General features: G+C 41.2%; 1 protein-coding gene across 1 annotated transcript in view; it reads left to right on the top strand.

Moving 5' to 3' along the window:
• The window catches only part of ZNF706 (zinc finger protein 706), a 38176-nt gene extending 25592 nt beyond the window's left edge, over positions 1 to 12584 (top strand). Inside the window, exon 4 of the mRNA XM_064384459.1 lies at positions 1812 to 12584. The gene's annotated coding sequence lies outside the window, so the exon portion shown is untranslated. The remainder of the gene's footprint in view (positions 1 to 1811) is intronic.
• Positions 12585 to 13443: the final 859 nt, after the last annotated feature.

Raw genomic sequence — 13443 nt, 5'->3', positions numbered from 1 at the left:
AAATTAAGAACTCAGTTTTGGATATAAGTTTGGGATGACCATTGGCCAAGTGGCAGTGTCAGGTAATCGTACTTGAAGCACATATGTCCAGAAGCATATGTGATTCTGGGAGGGAGGTTGGGCTAGAGATAATAAATTCCAGAGTTGTCAACATGTAGAAAGTATTTAAAGCTTTAGGGTTGTGATCACTTGGAAAAGGATTATAGACAGAAAACTGAGGGCTCAAGACCAAACCCTGAGGAGCCCCTACATTCAGAGGTTAAGTAGAGGAATAGGAGGCAAGAAAGGAGAGAAGCAGCAGGGGAAGGGTGTTTCTGGGGGAGCACTCAGTTAAATGACCTTGAGGGGAGGGCAAGCGAGATGAGAGAAAAGACTCGCTAACCTGAGGGCATAGTGGGGACTCGGGCAACCTGAGAGTATTTGCAAATGAGTGGGGAGGATGCATGCCAGATTCGTGGGTTAAAGAAGGAATGGGAGATGAGAAGATAGAAACGGCATGTATAGAACTTTCTTTTCAAGAGTTTTGTTGTGAAAAGCAACTGAGAGATGATTAATCACTAGAGGCAGAAGTGATCGCTGGAAGGGAATCCTAAGTTTTCTTTCTTTTTTTTTTTTTTTTTTCTTTTTTGAGATGGAGTTTCACTCTTGTTGCTCAGGCTGGAGTACAATGGCGTGATCTCTGCTTACTGCAACTGACACCTCCTGGGTTCAAGCCATTCTGCCTCAGCCTCCCGAGTAGCTGGGATTATAGGTGTGCTGTACCACGCCTGGCTAATTTTCAATTTTTTTTTTTTTTTTTTTTTTTTTTTTTTTTTTTTTTTGAGACAGAGTTTCGCTCTTGATACCCAGGCTGGAGCGCAATGGCGCGATCTCGGCTCACCGCAATCTCCGCTTCCTGGGTTCAGGCAATTCTCCTGCCTCAGCCTCCTGAGTAGCTGGGATTACAGGCACGCGCCACTGTGCCCAGCTAATTTTTTGTATTAGTAGAGACGGGGTTTCACCATGTTGACCAGGATGGTGTCGATCTTTTGACCTCGTGATCCACCCGCCTCGGCCTCCCAAAGTGCTGGGATTACAGGCTTGAGCCACCGCGCCCGGCCAATTTTCTATTTTTAATAGAGATGGGGTTCCTCCATGTTGGTCAGGCTGGTCTCAAACTCCTGACCCAGGTGATCCGCCCTCCTCAGCCTCCCAGAGTGCTGGGATTACAGACAGAGATTGGTTTAAGAAAGAAGTTGTTGTAAAAAGAAAAGAACATTAGGACTAATAATTTTCATCCCACTTTGCCAGGATTAGACTCTTAAAGGAAGAACAAAAGCTATTCCCAGCCATGAGAGTGGAGAAGGCCCAGGTTAGCAGGGCCTCCTTCTCAGTCAGGACATTGAGTGACTGGGAGACAGGTTTTCTATCAGCATGTGGAAACCCTTGGAGGTTGGACCTGGGTGGTGTCACTTAGACGTCTTCTGACCTAGATCGGACGTAATGAATCCAAAGAATGCTGAATGATAACCTAACCTAAACAAGGCCAGCCTTTGAGGAGTTCAATAAGAAAACCATTACAGTAGGAGGCAGAGGACTTCTCTCCCCTCAGTAATTGATGGCCACAGCTACAAGGAGGACAAGGTCAGCAGTTAGGCCTCAGGGACATTAAGACCAACGCTGAAACAAGTAACAATGTCTGTTTCTGGGTTATAGCCACACCATTTACTGCCAATTAAGGCATCCTGACTGTGGGGCAGAAAGGATAACTGGGTATTAGGAGCACAAAATGTCAGGAGCCAAAAATAAACTATTGTCATTTCTTTTGTAAGGGTTTCCCAAACTCTTGATTGCCTCTTGCAAGCAGATGACCTGGGAGCAAATGTCATGGCAGAATGATGGACTCCTAGCAAGGGCCAAAGCTTGCCCTGTGAAGACTGGAAAGAATATATGCTTGCCAGAGATTCGGTAACCTCACCAAGAAGACCTTAAACTGCAATTTAAGAGGGTGGAAAAATTGCTCAGGTGAAACTGTAAACCCTGTTACTTGTAAGAAAACCTGTGACACAAAGCAATTGGAGAATCTCTTAATTTGCATGCAAAAATAACAGGAGGAAAAAGTAAGGAATGTTATATTTGATTTCAAGTGTGAATATGAAGCAAAGGAATTTGAGATGTTAACACCTGGAAGAAATCAGGACTTCCTAGATACTCCTGAAACACAGGGCTCAGGACTAGAATGTGGAAGGCCTGAGAGAAAGGATAGCAGAGGAGCAGTATATGTCCAAAATGTTTGAAAGTACACAGAACCAGAAGCCTGCATGAAGAAGCGTGGTAGAGATATTTGTATGGAGATGAGAGAGACTCAGGTGATTCTACCATGGGAGCAGTTTAAAACCAGGAACCACAAGCCACTACCATCCATAGGCCATGTTTCCTAACACCAGTCTCAAACTAAGACAGTCAAGATGTAGTAAAAATGTTTTTCAGCTCTCTAGGCCTTTACCAGAATGTTCAGTCTGCTCAGAAAGTGCATTTGGGAAATTATTGACTTGACAATTTCATATCTGAGAAAATGAATGAAAAAAAATGAGGGTCTACTATCTAATTCTCACCAAGAAGGAAAATTGTATCATTGTAGAGTTTACAATTACATGTAAAAGATGTATCATGACTAGTAAAAAAGTGGTGTGAAAACTCAGAAAAGAGCAAAAGCTATACCCAAGTTCTAGCAGGGAGACCCTGGGTAATCAGGCAACACACTCCAAGGTAGAATGGAGTCAGGCACTGGGGTCCAGGAGACTTAACTTTAGTGAGATAGATTGTGCAAAGTCAGAAAATTATAGGTATGATTCCATGGCCAGAAACTAGAAGGGAATATGGTGCAAGAGGAATGGAGCCCTAAAAAACAGTTCTGTCACACAATCACTTATAATTGTTGTGAGAAAGAAGTAGCTCAGGTACCTCTCAAGGCCTGGGATTGCATTGAGCTCTCCGACAAACGAGAGGCGCTCACAGGGTACCTGAACAGCACCAGCTGCTAGGAATTGGCTGGAGGCCAACTCCTGAAAAGCTGAGGCTTTCAAATGTGTACTGGTCAATATAAAGAGAAGTTATATTTGGAGATTAAAAATTTTAAATGGAGTAATGTAAAGACAACAGCTGACAAGAAATGAACAGAACACTGCAGTTGGGAAGGATTGGTAAAGAAAGACCCCAGAAATGCTGGGAACCTCAGAAAAGACAGCTTTGTCAGCATCTGTTTTTCTGACCCAGAATAAGATCTTCCTTTTAGATCAGCTGGTCAAGATACAGACCTGAACTCTAAGCCAGCCCTGGTCTGTGAGGTTATTGCCCATTCATGCCCAAGACTGAAAAGCTTTACTTACAGTATTTCAAATCTTGCTCAAGGTGTAGTCCTCGTGATTTTCAAGGCTGTGTGTCCCATTGGGTAAGGCTGTGGTCTTCAGAGTGAGACAGCAGCATTAGAACTGCTTGGCCCACCTGCCTGTTACAAATGTAGGTGCTGGTACCTCTCCCATTACCTACATTCCCAAGCAATTTAGAACCTTCAGGAGGGCAGGAAGGGAGCTTCAGAAATCAGCATTTTCAATATATTCTTCAAGTGATTCTATCCAAAATTAGACTTTCAGAACCACTGAGCTAAGTCAGCTAACACCTCTTGTTGCTCAGAGCTTCCATGAGTATATGGGCTTACAGCCTGAAAATCCCTTTTTATCAAAGCTTTGCTGCAATATAACTCATGGGACAACAGACAAGATTTCCTATGGAAGTCAGGCCTTTAAAAGAAGAAAGGTTATACTTTTCTAATGGTTAGATTTGCAGTGATTCTCAACTCTGCATGTTAAAATCTCCTGGAGAACTTTTAAAAACACACATGCCCATGCTCCACCCCAGACCAATTAAATCAGAAATTCTGGAGTGGGGATAGGCATGATTGTTTGCTTGTTTGTTTTTGTCTTGTTGTAAGCTTTCCAGGTGGTTCTGATGTGTGGCCCGAATTGAGAACTACTGCTGTTTAAACTTTAGAAAAATAACACTTTTAAAAGGCTCTATTCCATGTGATACATCTTATCTTTTCACATCAACAAATAACTCCTACTTTCCATTTCTTCTTCATGAAAGGTAGTGTTCTCATTTCTCAAAATTAGAAAGGATGAAACAAACATGGTTAAAAGAGAACACAAAAATGTGTGTCTAGGCCCTAAAAATTTGCTTTTGGGGCACTGAAAAGATAGGCAGATAAAGTTGCATAGCCATAAGTCCTTAAAACTTATGATAAATGAGAGTGGCCAAAAGACAGGAATCAAGGAAATGTCAACCCAGTTGTCCAAAAGGTGACTCATGGACAATACTAGCTAATAAAGTTGAATGTTTCCTGGGAAAAATTATACAATGCTTATTTTAAAAGATAATTTGTGAGATTTAAAAAGGAATCAGGAAAAGTAGACTGTGCCTGTTTGGGTACATTGAGGGGTGCTGGCAATGGAGTTTAACCCTACATGTGACAAAATCACTTCAAATATCCTCACATTATATGATGGATCTGATGGAGAAATGTAGACTGCATTGTTACTCAGTTTAGATAAATATACAGTTGCTTGAGCATCCACACTTAAACCTCATCGATAATGGAATGATGTTTAACCTGGAGAGAGAGATCTCTAGTCCTCTTTCTTGTTCTGATATTTTTTGAGACCTATAGTTGTGAACCTCTTTATCCTAGAAGTGAATTTTAATATAAAGAATTTTGTCCGAAGTGATGTTATACTCCAGCTTAGGAATGTACATGCACATATATACACACAGAAGACTTCAAAAATAAAACTTGATTTCTCAACATAAGCTCCATCAAGTTCAAGGCACTTTTGTGAGCACTGATACTAGCCATCATTTAGTCCATCCCTAAAGAACTGAGGGACCTGGGAATTTAACCATGTCAATGCTGCCTTTTTCGTTTTTTGGGTTTTTTTTTTTTTTTTGCATTATTAACTGAGGAAAGAAACAAAAAGAAGTCAGAAGGAGTCAAATCAGGACTGTAAGGTGGATGCCTAACATCAAAACTCTTATAAAAGAGAGTTTGCTCTTGTTTGATGAGAGGAATGAACAGGAGCATTGTCATGGTGGAGGAGGATCTCAGGTGAAGGTTTCCTGGGTGTTTTTCTGCTAAATATTTGGCTTATGTTTTCAAAACACTCTCATAATAAGCAGATGTTAACATTCGTTGGCCCTACAGAAAGTCAACAAGTAAAATGCTTTGGTCATCGCCAAAACTGTTGCCATGATCTTTGCTCTTGACTAGTATACTTTTGCTTTGACTAGAACACTTAATGCCTCTTGGTAGCCATGGCTTTGATTGTGCTTTGTCTTCAGGATTGTACTTGTAAAGACATATTTCATCTCTTGTTACTTTAAAGAAATGCTTCAGGATCTTGATGTTACTTGTTTCCAGTTTTCATTGAAAGCTCTGTTTTTGTCTGCAGATGATCTGGGAGTAATGGTTTTGGCATACATTGAGTAAAAAGTTTGCTCAACTTTGATTTTTTCAGTCAGAATTGTGTGAGCTGAATCAATTGAGTTGTCTGTGGTGCTGACTATTGTTTCTGCTGTTAATTTGTCAGTCCTCTTCAATTAGGGCATGAACAAGATGAGTTTTTTCCTCACAAATTGATGTGGATGGTTTGCCACTATGGGCTTCATCTTCAACACCATTTCATTGCTTCTTAAAACGAGTTATCCATTTGTAAACTGCTGATTTCTTTGGGGCATTTTACTCCTAAAGTTTTCATAATGCATCAGTGATTTCACCATTCTTTTACTCAAGTGTCAGCATAAATTTGATACATTTGTTTTTGCTTCAATTTTAGCAAAATTCATTTGCTCTCATAGGGGCTCTTTTCAAGTTGATGTGTTATCCTTTTGAGAGCCTCACACTAGATCCTATTCAGACATGTTATAACAAGTTAATATGAGTTTATTTGGCCAAAAAAAAAAATTGAAACACATGCATAGTTTTCTCATACATTTTCCATGAACTTTTGAAAATGTCTTCAGATATATACACACAAGCCCCACATAGATTCTTCCACCTTACTCTTTTCTAAAGCTTCTTTATCTCCCCATTATTCCATAAAATAGTGTATAACAGACTTGGCTTTGGCTTATTGGACTCATAGCCCAACTTAGTTGTTTTTCAGCTTTAACTTTGGTGACTCATTTGTGCTCAGTTCTGATTCAGACAATGGAAAACTATTTTAGCAAGAGCTGAACTGATTTTTATTCCCCTGTTGATGTCCAAAGCTGAGCCCACCGTCATGCACTGTGCATTCACATTCTCTTTTGCTGGCCAAATTCACCAACGAACATTGAATTGACCAAACATGTACTAAGTGCATTCCGCAGATGCAACTGAAGACTAAATTTTGGAGCTCTTTGCTTCCCAAAGAATCCCCTGTAAAAAAAAAAAAAAAAAAAAAAAAAAAAAAGACAAAACATTTCTTTTTCTACTAAGTAGCCCAGTTTTCCAATCACATGAATATTCTGGAGTATTTTCAGAAAGAACCAGATTTATTGAAGAGTTGTTGAGTCCTTTAAAATGTTTTTTTTACTCCAGATATAGACAAAGTTAAATTTATTCTCTGAATATAAATCATCAGAGTAAGAAGGTAAGATTTAGTCAAGAAGATAACATTTGTTGGACTATGGGTTCAGCTGTGTGCAACAGAGACCTAAAGTATCAATGGCTTAAGCAATATTGAGGTTTATTTCTCTTCCATGGCAATGTGTGAGTTTGCAGCCAAAGACTAGTATGGCGGGTCCATGGTGTCAAGGACCCAGGTATCTCCCGTCTAGCTTCATTATCTCTAGGGATGGCCATCATCCACATGGTCTAGACAGGAAAGAGGAGGATGGGGATACTCCCTCCCCAGAGGCTGCACCCAGCACTTCCCCTTACATACACACACTCCAGCTGCAAAGAAAGCTAGGAAATGTCTTTATTTTGTGCAGTCAGTAAAAACCGAGATTCTGTCAAGAGAGAAAGAGGACAGACATTGAAGAAAAACAAGTAGACTTTCCAACATATTCCTGAAAATGTTTAAATTTCAGAAGGGGCCATAGGTGGGCCAGGCAGGGAAGAATAATTATCTCACCCAAAGAATGACACTGGGCTTCAAGCATCTAAGCCACTATCAAAAAGGTTGGTGCTCTTGCAGGTTTTTCTTTAGAGGGCATCTGTCAAGCTGGGAGAACACTTCTCCAGGTGGTCTTGAGCCAGCATTACTGACCCACTCAATCAGAGCTGTCCTGCAGCCTCGTTAGCACATCATAAGAACCCAGAGTGGAATTCTGGGCTGGAAGAGCTGGACAGAAAGTGGAGGGAGAAGGTCCTCCCAGTGGCAAAGCTAATTAAAAGCAGAAACCTGTTTTCCACATGCACCTCGTCACTGTGCACACATGCTGCTTTCTTGTCATTACATGCCTCACTTGTCACCAAAGCTTTTCAATCAATTCCTGGGTGTTGTTCTTTTATCTTTAGATTTAGCACATTCTTTCTTTGGTGCTCCTCCCTTTTATTCCTCCAGCTGCTTAGAACAATTTTCTTCAGCATTTAAACAAACCCACATACATTCCCCTCCCCCTACATTTTTTTTTTTTAAATAAAGCAAATGCTGCTTTCTTTTAACCAAAATAAAAGAGCCATAGACAATTCCATCTTTTAGGTCCACATGGCAGATTTCAAGTCAAGCATTCGTTTTCTACCTGTGTGGAACTTTAATTAGTTTAAGTGGGAGGTCTGTGCCAAGAAACAGGCACCACATCACAGTTGGAATCTGCAGAGCAGATTTTTTTCTCTTAATAATGCTCTTTCAAACTGAATCCCACTTGCAGTTTCGATACCGAAAACATGTGTATTAAACAGCTACGAGTTGTTTCCGTGTCGTTCGCATTAACCATGAGCTTTCCTGACAGCCTTGACCCATAACAGCAGACCTCTGTGTTTGAAGTGCTGTATGATTTACAGAGCATTGCACATGCATTGTCTCATGTCAGCTGCACACTTAGCCTGCTAGGAAATAATATCACCCCCATTTTGGTGATGAAAAAATTGAGGCCTGGAATGGTTAAGTGACAGAGAATGAACTAAAACTGGGTCCAATCTGTCTGTGTTGCTAATGTAAGATGTTAAAGAACTGTCCTCGGTTAAAAGAGAATGAGTATCTATTTTTAACAATGTGCTAAATGTTCTTTTCTTCTTTCCATAGTCCAAGATTGTCCCAAACTTTGATTTGATATAATTATTTTCCATAATCCTCTAAGTCAGGCTTTGAAATTCTTCTCTGCCTCTGGGTCTTGGTTTGCTTTGAGGTAAGGATGGCCGGCATGGATCTTTCTTATATAATCTCTAGGTCTTATATTTTAGTTCCCTACCTGAAAATGTGTGATGCCACTTTGAGTCTACGACAGTAAAAGAAAACAATTTCTCATATATGCTATTTAAGAGTTAGATATTTAAGATTAAAGGAACTATATGTAAATATCACTTATCCAGAAGTTTTCTGAATATTGCATTTCTCATGGAAATGCTGGATTTTTTTTTTTTTTCTTGAGACAGAGTCTTACTCTGTCTCCAGGCTGGAGTGCCGTGGTGCAGTCTTGGCTCACTGCAACCTCCGCCTCCTGGGTTCAAGCGATTCTCCTGCCTCAGCCCCCTGATTAGCTCAGGTATAGGCACATGCCACCACACCTGGCTAATTTTTGTATTTTAAGTAGAGATGGGGTTTCACCATGTTAGTCAGGATGGTCTCGATCACCTGACCTCATTATCCACCCACCTTGGCCTCCCAAAGTGTTGGGATTACAGGTGTGAGCCACTGCACCCCACCAATGCTGAATGTTTTTAAGCAACATTATCCGTTACAAAACAATTTGAGAAAAAGGAAAAAAATTCCACAAAGATAAGCACTCGTGTGTGTGTGTGTGTGTGTGTGTGTGAAGTAGCCAGTTTTCACAAAAAGTGCTGTTAGCAGTTTATAAGACTGCTAGAAAATGTATTTTATATTAAAAATTGCTAAGAGCACAGTCATTGTTTTAAAGATGCTTTAGAATGGGAATAAATGTTCAATCTTTTTAACATCTATCGGCATGTATCGAGTGTGCTCTTTTAAAGAAAAATTTCAAGTATTATAAAATATAAGAAACTTTAAAACTGTGTCATTTATAATGTAAAATTAATTCAGTGGCTGACTCATAGCTCCCACATTCATCTTCAGTTCTCTTTAGCTCATATGGTTTTCTTTAAAAATTAGTGATATCAGCTAAATGGAACTGTTTTCCCCTCCTACCTACAGAGAAAAGTGCTTTTGTGAACATGTCAGCCCTGTTCCATCATTACATGCCATCATGCAATGCAACAGAAGCAGGCTGGCTGTGCATACTTGATAACCAGTATTAGTACAGATTCAAGAGCAAAGTCCAAAGAGATAATACTGTATTTCCATCTATTTATTTTATGCACATAAGCCACCTTTTTAGAACCAAGAAATTTTCCATCTAGACAAGATCTTGGAAGTCTTCCAATGTAGCCTCTTTATTTTGCACATGTGGAAACTGAGGCACAAAGAGGTTCAGCAACTTGCCCAAAGTCATACAGCTGGCAGAGGTAGGCTGGGACTAGAACCCAGGTTTGTGTGACTCCAGAGTCTGTGCTCCTCCCACTACACTGCTTCACAGATAGGAGCTGATCTGCCTGAAATCCTCTGGCCTTTGGCCTTTCCACAGCTCTGCATTGCTGCCACCTAAGAGTGCCTTCCACTGTGCCATGCTAAAGCTCCTTAGAAGGCAGCTGAACATTGTTCTGTAAAAGCCCCGCAGATGTAGGAAGCTAGCTCTCTGTTCTTTCCGGAGATCTTCTCAACTCAATTCTGCAAACAATTTAGGCTTTCCCAGGCGAAGCAGTTACCAAAGGTATTTCATCTGTTTGTTCTGAAAATGTGGCTGCTCTCTAGATTTATGTGTGCTCTGATAAGAAATATTTTGTCTAACAATAAAAATCATTTCCTTTGATGAATATTGTTTTTGCTTTGTGTTCTAAGAATGATATTTCATGTCTGTTCCATAGTAGCATTGCCCCCACTAAGCAAATTCTACTACCAGTTTATGTTCCAGACCAAAGGAGTTGAAGCTTCTGACTCAGCCATTCAGGGCCCTGTCTAAAGAATCAGAGTCATATGTGGCGGTCTTTGTCAAGCACATCCCTTGGTGGAGGGCAGACAGGGGGAGGCATGACTGGAGGGGCTTTAGTGATGGTGCCCTCACCTGCATCCCTTCGTCACACTCCTTAAATGCCTGAATGCTGCATAAAGTCTTTGGCCCTTCCTCTCAGGCCTTGTACGTCATAAAATGATATCACAGTGGGGAAGATGTTGAGGACATCCGTGAGAACCAGGAGCAGGCAGAGCCTGAACCGGGGCCCTGAAGGAAGTGGGAAGGTACAGAATACAGGTTTCCGGAAAGAGAGGAGAGGCTGAAGGCACAGTTAGAGAATACGCATGCAGTTCCTGGGCCTCAAGTGGGCCAGACTCGTGCCCATGGAAGCTGTGTGGCAGGCAGCAAAGAACATAGGCTCTGGAGGCAGGTCCCCTAAGTTCACTCTAGCTGTATGACCTTGGCCAAGGTTGTTAGCCTTTCTGTGCCTCAGTTTCCCTATATTCAAAACAACTGTAAGAATAGTATCTATCTGCAGGCATTGTCTGGAGGATAAAGTGAGTGGATATATCTGAGACAGAGGCTGTGAGCAATCCTACACTACCCTCTTCCTTCTTTTCTGTAATAATAGACTCCCAGTTTTCAGCTGTGCACATGGCTGCCCAGGATAAAGACTTGACTTCCCAGACTCCCTTGCAACTATGTGTGGTTGTATAACTGTGCCTGGCCAATGAATTATAAGCAGATGCTATCTGGCAACTACCTGGGAAGGGCAGCTGGCATGTATTTTTTTCTTTTTTCTTTTTTTTGAGACAGTCTTGCTCTGCCACCCAGGCTGGATTGCAGTGGCACAATCTCAGTTCACTGCAACCTCTGCCTCCTCTATTCAAGCAATTCTCTTGCCTCAGTCTCCTGAGTAGCTGGGCTTCCATGCATGTGCCACCACAACCTGCTAATTTTTACATTTTCATTAGAGAGAGTTTTGCTATCTTGGCCAGGCTGGTTTCAAACTCCTGACCTCAAGTGATCTGTCCATCTCCCAAAGTACTGGGATTACAGGCCAGAGCCACTGCCAGTCTGGCATATACTCTACTTTTTTTTTTTTTTGTACCTTGTATTCTGCTGCCTGGAATGTGGATGTGATGTCTGATGCTCTAGTTGCTTTTTTGGACTATAGGAATGAGGACAACATCCTAAGAATGAGGAACTGTGTCCCTTAAGACTTGATGAGCAAAGCCACTATACCAGTCCTTGGCTACTTATTTCTGAACTTTTACATGAGAGAGAGAAAATAGCTATGTTATTTAAGCCACTGTTATTCGGGGTCCTTATTACTCATGATTGAACCTAATCTTAACCTATACAATGTGCAGAACACTTAAAGTGATGTCTGGCACACAATAAGCAATTCTGTAAGTGTTGGATAAGTTTTGTTATTTTGTGTCAAATAATAGATAAGGTGGGCCAGGCACGGTGGCTCTCGCCTGTAATCCCAGCACAAGGTCAGGAGTTCAAGATCAGCCTGTCCAATATGGTGAAACCCTGTCTCTACTAAAAAATAATAAAATTAACCAAGCATGGTGGCATGTGCCTGTAGTTGCAGTTACTCGGGAGGCTGAGGCAGGAGAATCACTTGAACCTGGGAAGCGGAGGTTGCAGTGATTACGCCACTGCTCTCTAGCCTAGACAACAGAGTAAGACTCCATCTCAAAAAAAAAAAAAAATGGATGAGGTGAAGCCAAATTATAGAAGGGCTTGCAAATCAAGGAGAAAAGTTTGACCTTGATGCAAGGCAAAGCTTCTATCTGTTACTTCTAAAACATGATTTGAGAAGAAATAAAATAACCCATAATCGCTAGGACCATCCCAAAAAGATAAAAGGCAAGAGCTATGGAAGGCAGGGGAAATAATTTTACCAGGCCCTAGGCTAAGAATAGTTATTAAAATTATGCATAAAATATAGCTCTGAATTGCTTGGCTTCTTTGGCTCTAAAAAGATGGAAGCATTTTCAGTCTTTGAAGCAGAGGTTTCCTGTTGTGTGAGGACTTTGTAAGGTAGTTCATGCTACACTTCTGTGTAGGAAAGATTGGATGCAGAAGCAGTAAGACTTCATTAAGGAAGCTATTGTAAGAACCCAACTATGAAGTGATGAAGGGTGATGACAGTGGGATGGAAATCAGGGAGCAGGCATGGAAGATGATTCACAGGAGCTTCAGAGGACCTGACGAGGAATAGCGATGGGGGTAAAGGAAATGCAAATGTAAAAAATGATTACAGTTTCACATCTGAGCAATTATTGTAGTCAGATATCTTCTACTATAATGCTAGTAACAAACAATCACATAATCTCAGTGCATTAATAAATGCTTATTGCTTACGTGTGTGCAGGTTGACTGTGAGTCTCTTGGGTGGCTGGGACCAGATAGACTTGACTCCAGGCTGCTCATTGTGTTTAGGTTTATTCCAAGTGTCATCATTCTGGGACCAGAGACTCTTCGGGTAGATTGATCTTGTGGCAGATGGCAGAAGTGCAAGAGGCAAAGCCAAGCCCCAAAAGCACATTAAAGCCTCTGCTCACATCACATCCACTAATGTTTCTATGAGCCGAAGTGAGTTACATGGTTTGAAAATATAGGGATAAACAAAATCAGTAGCTCCTGTACTCAATAATCAACACAGAAGACTTCTGTGACCTCTGGTCACCAAGAAAGTATGTGGGGATTTCTCCCCACCAGCAACCAATGACTCAGTTCAATTCAGTTCTGATCCTGTCTACAGGGAGATAGCATCAGACCCCACAGGGTGAGGGCTCAGCCTCACAAGACTGTCCCACGTTTCAGACACCAGTTGAGAGTCATATGTTGTCTCCTATACTTCTGTCCAATTGGCTATAAATTGGGGCTTCCATGACCCCTTCCTTGCACTTGATTAATTTGTTAGTGTTGCTCACAGAACTCGAGAAAAAATCTTGTAGTTACTGGTGCAAACCAAAAATAAAATTTGAAGGTGCTCAACCATCTGAATAGGCCTTCTCCTCTAGGCCAGAGCACTCCAAATTTAACCTGAAAAACTGGTTCAAGCCATGACTGGAGTGGGGGGTTGGCCATGCCTCATTATGACCTCCTCCCTATTGGAATTCAGGGAAAACCGACCAGCACTGACATCACATAGACCTTAAGTCTGATGAGAAACATTTACAGTCTATTCTCCTCTCCTTAAAGCCTGCTATCTGGTGG

Source organism: Aotus nancymaae, unplaced genomic scaffold, assembly GCF_030222135.1.
Source record: "Aotus nancymaae isolate 86718 unplaced genomic scaffold, 86718_ANA_hifiasm-v0.15.2.pri h1tg000036l, whole genome shotgun sequence".
Lineage (NCBI taxonomy): Eukaryota > Metazoa > Chordata > Mammalia > Primates > Aotidae > Aotus > Aotus nancymaae.
Note: the sequence above shows the minus strand (reverse complement) of the source record. Positions and strands in the feature narration are given on the sequence as shown.